Here is a 10,166-nt window from a genome sequence, read left to right as displayed (position 1 = left end):
TCATCACTTGATGAAGTGATTGCCTTTCTGACTGATGGAAGAGGAGAATGAAAGATTAAAAATAATAAGAAAGTTAACTTCTCCGCTTCCATGATGAGTATTCAGTCAAAGGTATGACACCACTTCATCTTTTCTAAATAACTGCCAACAAATCATCTAAGTGAAGTAACGAAGGATAGAGTTGTGCTAAACTTCTGCATTCATAAAATAAAGGCAGCAGATGTTGGTGCTCTTATAGTTCATCATGCTTGGAGTATAGCTAGTAGTGCTACAGCTAGTGCTTTGGGTTACCCTGCCCTGATTTTCACTTTATGTGAGCAATTAGGAGTAGAGTGTCATAGAAATGAGGAAAAGTTGCAGCCACAAAATCCTATTAGGAAGCATACGGTTCAAAGAGTTGAATCATTTGTTGAGTCCAGAAGTGGAGATAGAGATAGACCCTCAACATTAGCTGTAGGGGCATCTACTTCTCGCTCGGCTTCACTTGAAAATATTATGGAGCAACTCATGATTCAACAAATGGTTATTGTGAATATGTAGAATAAGATTGGAGGAATTGAAGCATGGAATGCTTACAATGATGAATATAAGCAGAGGAGAGTTCAACATGATATAACTTACTAGGAGGCTATGGTTAGATATCTTAGGGGTGAGTATAATGTGGAATTTCCAACTTGCCCCAGCTTCACTCCTTACGCTCCAGATCATGATGATGAAGAAAAAGAAGAAGAAGATGATGAGGAGGGTGATGAAGATTGATATCTTAAGAGTTAGTTTTTTTTATGTTTGTTTATTATTTTTATTGGTTGTTATTTGTTGTCGGTTTAAAATTGTTGTAGAAAGAACTTTCTTTTTAATGATGTGTTGTGGACCTAATTTGTAATAGTAATTGTAGATTTTTACTTTTTCTGCATTTCTAGTATTTTCAATTTTTGTTTCTAATTTTAATTTTCAGCAAATCTTTTAAAATATATTGTGTTTCATTTAATACTTTAAAGCCTGTTTGCATTTGTAAAGTGTTTGCATTTGTAATGTTAGTACCTGCAGTATGCTAGAGCCTAGTTTCATACTCAAAAATTCTCTACATGTTAATTTTTATTTTCATGCATTTACTGTTTTCATTCATTAACTAAATTTTGTACTAACAAATTTTTAAATTACTTAAAAATTTAAGTTTGGGGCAAAGAAAAATTTATTTTAAAAAGAAGTAAACTAAATTTTATTTGTCCTCAATTAACTATATTTTTAAAATTAATTTAACATGATCTGGATATTAAGATTTAACTTTAAATGACTATACTTATGTTTGTAAATATTATGGTAAATTTAGGTTAAAGTTTTTAATAATGAAGGTCAATTTTAAGTTAGAGATGTTTGGTATGATAAGATAAGACTATGTTTTTCTATTTAAAGTAAAAGAAATTATATTTTTGAAGTATTAAGAATTTTAGAGTTTCATGTAAGAAGAAAATAATGCAACTTTATGAAAAATCATAAACTAATGTGATTTTATAAAGTAAAAAAAGGTAAAAAGTTTTGACTTTAAGAAGAGGATAGTGAAGTTCAAAATTATTAAAGGCTATCTAGATATAATAATCCTCACTTGAAAAAGAAAGAAAAGAAATGATTGAAAAGATTCTAAATAAAAAAAAAGAAAAGAAAAAGGAGAAGAAAAAGAAAAGAAAAATGAGTGAGAAGCTTGAGGAGATGTCTAATAAAAAATTGGTTTCACTTGAATCAACTTAAGGAAAATGCTTTATTACATTTTATATACTTATATTAAATATTAGTAACATTACTAGTAAGGTTTTCATGAAGTTCTTTTTCATATGAATGTTCTAAGTATCCTTGATATGACAAGTTACAATTCTTCTTGGAAAGAATAGAGATTTAAAAATCTTAAAATTGATTACTAAGTAATCTTAGACTTATAGTTTGAACCTAAGTTATTAAAAGTTTTTCTTAAATTTGACTGTTTTATTTGTTTAAACTAAAATATAGAAGTTGTAAGTTAATCTTTATCCTAAGTCTTATGCTTTTATGTAGTAAAAGTGTCACTTAAGGATAAGTAACATTTAAGTTTGCGGAATTTTGATACACCAAAATAATATATTATTTTAAGTATACATATTATGTCTATTTATGGTGATATTGCACTTTAAAGAAGGGTATTTTAATGTTTTTGTTACAGGCATATCAATTTTAGGCATTTGGAGCAAAAGTAGCAAAAAGGACAAAAATTGGAGCCAAAACAACGAATTTTGGGATTCTGGCGCCTGAAGCGCCATTTTATAGAGAGCTGGCGCCTGAAGCACTAGAAGTGGCGCCTAAAGCGCCATTTCACAGAGTGTTGGTGCCTGAAACGCCAAAACCGAGAACAACACGGTCTTAAGAAAGTTGGCGCCTGAAGCGCCAGAACCATCTCCTGAAGTGCTAGAGACAACTTTTTTACGGATTAAGGAGGTTTGGGATAATTTTTTTGCGTGAATTTCAGAAGGGACACTTGTTTTAAACACACCATGGAGTGATTCAATGCATCTAAACACTTTGGAAGGCTCTTTTATGAAGTAATATGCCTCTTGGATCAATAGACATGTCTTTTGAATTCAAAAGCGTTAACTTTTGAACATAATTTTGAAGGAAATTTTGAATTCTTTTTGGAGGGAGTAGCCTCTAATAAAAGAGAGGGAAGTTTAGGGCTTAAATGGTGCATGAAAGGGGGGCTGAAGAGAGACATTAGTGTGAGATAGAGAGAGAGAAAGTCAAGGGCTTGGAGATTTTCTTCAAGGATTGTTAGAGGAGAGGAAATGTGAGAGAGGAAGGTGAGAGATTTCTTCTTCATTAGACTTCTAAGAGAGAATTGAGAGTGCTTGTAAAGAGGGAAAGTGCCTGAAAAGAACTTCTAGGAATTTTCTTGGGAATGATTGTGAGATAAGTTGTGTTCTTTTATTTATTTGTTTTGTAAACTTATTTTTATATATGAAATTCGTGTTTTGTCGTATCCTTCTCATGAATTCTAAGTAGTCTTCTTTATCCTTCTCCCTATTTGAGATATGGTTTTTTGAAGAATTGATTTTGTTTTATATGGTTTTAAATGTCAATAATTTGTGATGATTTGAACTCTGATCTTCATTTTCTTTTTGATCTAGCCAATTGAAATGTTAAAATGTGTTGAGAAATATATGTTCCGAAAGGGCTATGATTTCTACATCATGGGGAGAATCAAATTTGATTCCATGAGAGAGGATGCCATCCATGGGTTTAAATGCAAATAAATAAGGAAATATACTTTGTTGGATGCCGTTTATTATATGTTCCGAAAGGGCTATGATTTCTACATCATGTTGTTATATATTAATATCCTTAGGTAAGGGAGTAACGAGAGCTCTAGAGTGGAAGCCGGTATCCTCCCAGCCTAACCATGGAATTAGGGACCAAATTTTGGATTAGTCAATGTTCTTTATGCACTTGGAAGAGGGTAAATTATATATATATATATTTATATTCAAATGATTTTAATTTCTTTACAATCCATATATGCATTGTAAAGGGGAAGGATACTTTCTTAAATTTGAACTCTTCACCACAAAAACTTTATTTAGTTTTTGTAAATTTTACTTTTGAAAGTTTAGCAATTAGTTTAATTAACTTACTCTTTTAACTGTTTTTTATTTAGCATTCACTCATTTACTTGAGATTCAAATTTTGAACTTCACTTTTGTAGTTTAAAATTGTAGTTTACATTATAATCTTAAGAACTTACTTATAAGCATTTACAACTTCTCTGTGGGATCGATATCTAGGACTCCACTAGAGTCTTTTGTTACTTGAGCGATATGTATACTTACGTTATTTTTAGGGGATATGACAGTTTATAGTTTTTTTAGGATAAAACTATTTTCACTAAAGTTATTTTTGTTGGGATTAAATTGCATATTTACTATTGTATCCACCTTGTGTATTTTGTAATATAGAAAAATATTTACAAAATTAACACACTAAATCCATTCACATCACATGACCATGTCTCTGAGCCACACTAATGATTTGTGGCCTTCATTTCTGGATTTGACGATGAATCATCATGTCGCTTCACTGACAGTGATCGGTGGCATCTCCAACCACTGGAATAATCTGGACCATCAACTCACCATGAAATTGATGACCACAAAAGCCTCTATCACCTTTTTGCCAGCCTATAAATAGGCATTCCTCCTCATTATCTTAACACTTTTGGCCTCTCCTTCCTTCATTTCAGTGTAGAGAAGAAGAATAAGAAGACCGAGCATCCTCCAATGAATCATCTCATCCTCCTTTCTAGTAAGCTTTCTCCCCTTTCTCTATTATTATTAGTTTATTTCCAAGTTATCTAATTTTAAAATTTAGGTCAACCCAAATCAATGGCCTTGGATAAGGCTTGGGTTTCTGTCTGGCTCAGGTTGACTAAACTCAACCTTACCCTAATCCAAGTCATAGTCTAAATCGTAATCCATACCTGACCTAACCAAACTCTAATCAAGTCTAACCCAAAATTTAACTCAAGTCCTACTTAGGTTTAATCTAGGTCCAGCCTAATTCCAACCTAAGTCGTATCTGGGCCTAACCTAGGAACAACCCAAGTTTAATCTAGGGTCCACCCAGGTCCAACCCAGATCCAACCTAGTCCAATTTAGGTCAACTTAGGTCCAACTCAGGTTCAACTCTGGTCCAACCTCACAGGTTTAACCCAAGTGCAACCCAGGTACAACCTAAATCCAAACCAACCCAATCTAAGTCCAATCCATGTCTAACACAATTCAACCCAGGTCCAACCTTGATTCAACCCAAGCCAATCTATGTCTAACCTAGGTCTAACTCAGGTCAACCCAGGTCCACTAAGCTCAAATCAGGTCTAACCAAGGTCTAGCTCAGGTCAAATGAGACCAAAACGAATTGACTTCATATCACATTTAAACTCAATTATGAGCTAGAAACTTATTCTAACTCATCTCAACCCCAACTCAAGTATAATCTGGGCTATATGTATATTATTTTACATATCATTTCATGTATAGTTTTAGGTCTTTTATTTCATGTGTTGTTTTCAAAAATAAAATAAAAATAATAAAAATATAAAAAATAAAAAGAAGGATGAGAACCTCTCACAAGATAGTTTTCTCCACAAACATCCGAACCTTAGAAACAAAACCAAATTTATGACTTAGGAAAATCTTAATTCTTATAATGACTGACATAGCTAGGAACCAAAAACAAGAATTAAATATTGAAACTCAAATAACTTTTAAAACACACCAAGATAAAGAATACAAACCAAACCTAGATAGATCTGACATGAACTTTAGGTTACCCAAATTGGACATCACAATCTAGGATCACACACTCACCCTATGTTAGTCTAAGTATATAAACTTATGAGTTTAATAGGTACCCTGGTTAGTACAAAGAACTAGAACATTCAAATGAAATAATCTACCTCTGAGACTAGAGGGAATACCTTAGGATGATGTAACCCGCGGTTACTAATAAGGGTATTTCATACCACCTTAAAATTACGAATCCTCTTATGCCGCAACACTTATAGGGGATTCTTAACTATATGGTGTGTTATAATTGAGGGATATTAATATCCTCAGGATGAACGAAAGCTATGGGCATCCTAAAAAGGGAATTTATGCTCAAAGTCTAGGTTAATCCACCTATTAGTATTCTTTGTAGAGCCTATGGTTTCTCATTTCAATCTTGAAGTCATTCTCACCTGACTCTGTCATTTAGTTTAACAGTTCCAATCACTTTAGTCAGTCAAAACAAATATTCTTAAGTCATTTTTTCTCTTGTGATTCTACCTTACCAATTCAAATGCACTATCAGATCATTCTAAATTCTTCGAACATCACTCTTCAGATAGTCCTCCTCCCTTGGATGGTTAAATCCCATCACTTGGGCCTTTTCAATGACACAACGTCATCGAACTATAAGTCTCATTTTTTTGAGCTTAATTCTTCCAACTTAGATCCTTTTATTATCTTCAACACTCCCATTATGGAAATCCAACATTTTGATAACCTAGCTCATTACATTAATCAAGAGTTTTCTCTAGAGCTAATGGGCTCACAGCTATAGAGATATAATTAACTGCAAGAGCTTGCCTTTATAGAGAATGATACCCTAGAATTAAAATAAACCTTGTCTTACACTTGTAAGGTAAGGAAAAAAAACTTGGTTTAGTAGACCTACAAAGATTTTTTTCATCTGGGTGGTCAGACCTATTTTTAGGTAATAATTTTTTTCCTTTAGGGAGATAAGCTATTCTTCAGGATGACGTGCCTTGTCATCTAGATGGAAATATTCAAAAAAGTTTTATGGTGTATGGATACAAACAAAAACCCCTCATTAACTGCTTCTAAGAACTTGGTTTCATAGAGATATTAGATCATATAATAAAGTAAAACCTATCATATACCCATAATATAGGAAAAAAACCTGGCTTTGTAGACCCCTAACTTTGAAGATTTTTTCTCATTCAAGTAATTAGATAAATTTTAAGGTAATATTTCTATTCTTTAGATTAATATATTATTCTTTGAATGATTCATCTAATCATTTAGATGGAAATCTCTTAAGATTTATGGTTGATATTCAATCCATCAATAAAAAATTCATTCCCCAATGGTCAGATGCATCTTAATCTGATGGTAGCCAGAGAAGGCATCATGGAAGCTCATCATAGAATGGTTGACCATTGTGTTAACAAGCACATCAGTTCGTGGTAGAGGTAATTGTCTTTGGAGTAAATTATATTTATATTGGTGAAGTCAATATGCATCCTTCACTTGCCGTTCAAATTCTACGTAATGACAATGTTAGGCATTGTTGCATGGTACTGAAACTCTTAGATGTAGCCAGCCTCCCGAAGCTCTTAAACCTCCTCTCAAAATTGCTCAACCAAGGTGTCGATAAACATTTTCATTTTCTATTTCATCAGTCAGATCGTCAGGTTGACATTTAGGCAGTTAGGGGTGATATCGATTGGTATCATAAGAATTTTCACAACAAATTAAGCAAAAACATATATGTGAATCTAGAGGGTTTTGATCAATGCATCTCTATGCCCTACATTAAAAACTTAACTTAGAAAAAAATTTATTAGAATTACCATAGGTCACAAAGATTTGATGGGTGATCTTAGTAGTCTTGAGACCCTTTCACATAAGTTATCGAGCTCGAACGAGCTTGAAGGGTTCCTACCAGACACATTTGACTACCTGGATATAACATGTGTGAAACTCTTCTTGATTACCATAGACAATGATCACCACTCTTTCACCTGGGAACATAACAACTACATGGTAGGTGGAGGTGATGACATTGAAATAATTGAGTAGAGGCAACCGAAGATAATGTTGTGAGTAGACGGCGAGTCGATCAATATGAAATCTATCATGTTAGTGAACTATTTATCTTTCTCCCCTGTTGTAACTGGTAAATCAATAATTCTCAGTGCTTCCTTCCTCTCGCCAAAAATATCATAGTGGTTCAGGCATAACTGCACTTGTTCAATTTTGAGACCTAGCTCATCGAACACAAATTTGAAGATGGTGTTCACAGAGTTGCTAGTGTTGATGAGGATTCTACTGATATGATAGTTGACTATTAACACAGTTACAATGATAACATCATTGTAGGGATTAAACTTAAGGGGCAAGTCTTCACTGATAAAGATTATGGGAGGATTTGAGCTTCATTTGTCTATGAGGTCAGTTGCGCATAATTCTACCGATCGAAGCCTCTTCAAGCTATATCAATGGGATAATTCTCCATCTACTCAAAAAATGATAAAATTATGCCAATAATACATATATTGCAGACTCTGGGTAGTACACTTGATATTTCTGCAGCTGGAGTCCTTCATTATCATCGGTTCATTGCTCTTAGAGCAACAAATTCTTTCAATTTTATGACCTTAATCAGATATTCCATCAAGACTTGAAGGTATCGACACTCTTTAACGTCATTATCATGATCACAATGATAGACACAATATTTCTTAGTATCTTGAAGCTCTCGAACGTAAGCTCCAGCTATCATCAGAGTTGCTCCTTTAAAATAATATTTATTGTTATGGCCTCTAACATTCTTGCCCATTGAAACTCTCAACAGAGCTATTTTGGTTATTTTGTGGTTGAGTAGTGGGCGCTCTTCATACCAATTCAGACGATGGCTAGGATAACAGACCTGACTCCCTTAGTGGTGTGTTCTACAGGTTGCACTATGATCTTGTGGCGATAGAGCATCATTATAACGAGGATGGGTGGAAGGATGTGAATTGTATCTTGGTTTCCATCCTTTGCCTTATGTGGCCTTTTTTGGAGGGTAACGAGAGAGGATACTACTTTGGAGGTTGCAAGATTGGAGTTATTCTCCTCAACCAATATGCGATTATTGGTTGGTTCCAATAACTCAGCTAGTGCTTTGGCTTATGTAAGCCTAACATGTATATGAAGGATTCTTCCTTAACCCTTGAGTAAGGGCACCATGGGTGATTGGAGTTCCAAGTCAAAAACTTCTAATATATAATTTTGGAAGTGAGTGATGAATGATCACATGCCCCTACTATCCTTAGTTGATTTGCATGAGGACCTATGAGTTCTCTCAGGGCTTCCAGGAACTAAAAAATTATGCCACAAATATTTTTTTGAAATCAATGAAAAATGTGATTACTATTGACTATAATCCATTAAACCACCTAAGTTCTAACTCTCTCAGTATTGTAATGAAAAAATGACACTTCAATGCGTCACCGATTTTCAACAAACATGTAGCAGACTCAAACGAGGCCATGTTTTTGGTCAGATTGGTCCACCCCTTATAGAACTCCATTATTGGGACCTTGAATCTTTATAGTGGCTCAACCTCAGAGGTTTTTCATGAAAATACATTCTTGGGCTGACAAGGTGCTTCATTATGCCCTAATTGATGTTGATCGATCGGTGCCAACTCAACACTATCAAAGAATTGAGAGTCGTTTTCCATCTCCAAGGATAGAGGAACTTTATTCATGAATCACACCAAGGAATAGTGTAAGGAGAGAAATCACACCCAAGGAATAGTGTAAGGAGAGAGATAGAGAGTAAGAGAGTGACAGAAAGAGAGGAATGAACAGTAAACAGTCGAGTCATGTTCATAAAATGTTTCTCCTATTTATAAGAAAAAGAGTACAATGATGATATTATATTTTTTCCCCTGCTTGTAAGAGGTTCATACTAGAGTATTTCTGATATTTCACATGTATAGGCTTATCATCTGACTGGTTTCTGGCTCAACCGGCTAAGTCTAGTTGGCTTTAGGTAAACTGAATCTGCTCTCTCAGCTGAGCTTGGTCGGCATGGGTTGATCGGTTGGTCTAACTTGGTTGTCAATTAATGATTCCTAGTGATGAGCCTCTGAGGCATTATTGGGATGGTTGAAGTTGTGGTACATGATCTTCCCTTTGATCGGCTCTATCAAAAGGTAGTCCATCATATTTGGTCGACTTTTATGTAGTGGTTAACTCTTATGCACTTTTGCCTCGTTTCTGACTTAAGGGCATGTTGTTGATCATTCAATCTTCTTCTGATCTGCCTTACAGTTGGCTTTGGCCTTGTTGGCTCGGCTTTTATAGCTTCGCTCGGTCGGTCAAGTGGGCCTCATGATCTCCTGGCAATGGGCCAGCCTTCGACGTACTGCCTCATCATTTGATCTCTTTAAAATTAGTGCAGGCATTTTTTGATGTACAACAATAAAAAATATTACTATATAACTTTAAAATTATGAATAAATCTTTTCGCACTCAAATCTTTTACTTCACAAGCTTTTATCGATTTGATTTAGAAATAATTCTTAAGGCAAATCAAATCAGTTATTTATCGAATCCATTGAACTAGAAGGTCCGATCCAACTTTTAAAACTTTATTAAAAATTTTCATATCATTTAAAAAATATTGCTATGAATAGTTTTAAAAATATGATATATATATCACTTGGTTGGACATATGCTTGTCAGTGTAAGTCCCCTTTGGTTTGAGGTTCGATTTCCCTTGATGTAGTGTATGATACTCGAATTATTAGACGCATGTGGATGGCCGAGGCTCCTAAAATAGTCTGATGAGATTTTTTTTTAAATCACATAT

Source organism: Phalaenopsis equestris, unplaced genomic scaffold (assembly GCF_001263595.1).
Source record: "Phalaenopsis equestris unplaced genomic scaffold, ASM126359v1 Scaffold000717, whole genome shotgun sequence".
Lineage (NCBI taxonomy): Eukaryota > Viridiplantae > Streptophyta > Magnoliopsida > Asparagales > Orchidaceae > Phalaenopsis > Phalaenopsis equestris.
The sequence above is the reverse complement of the archived record's forward strand: the minus strand, read 5'-3'. Positions refer to the sequence as shown.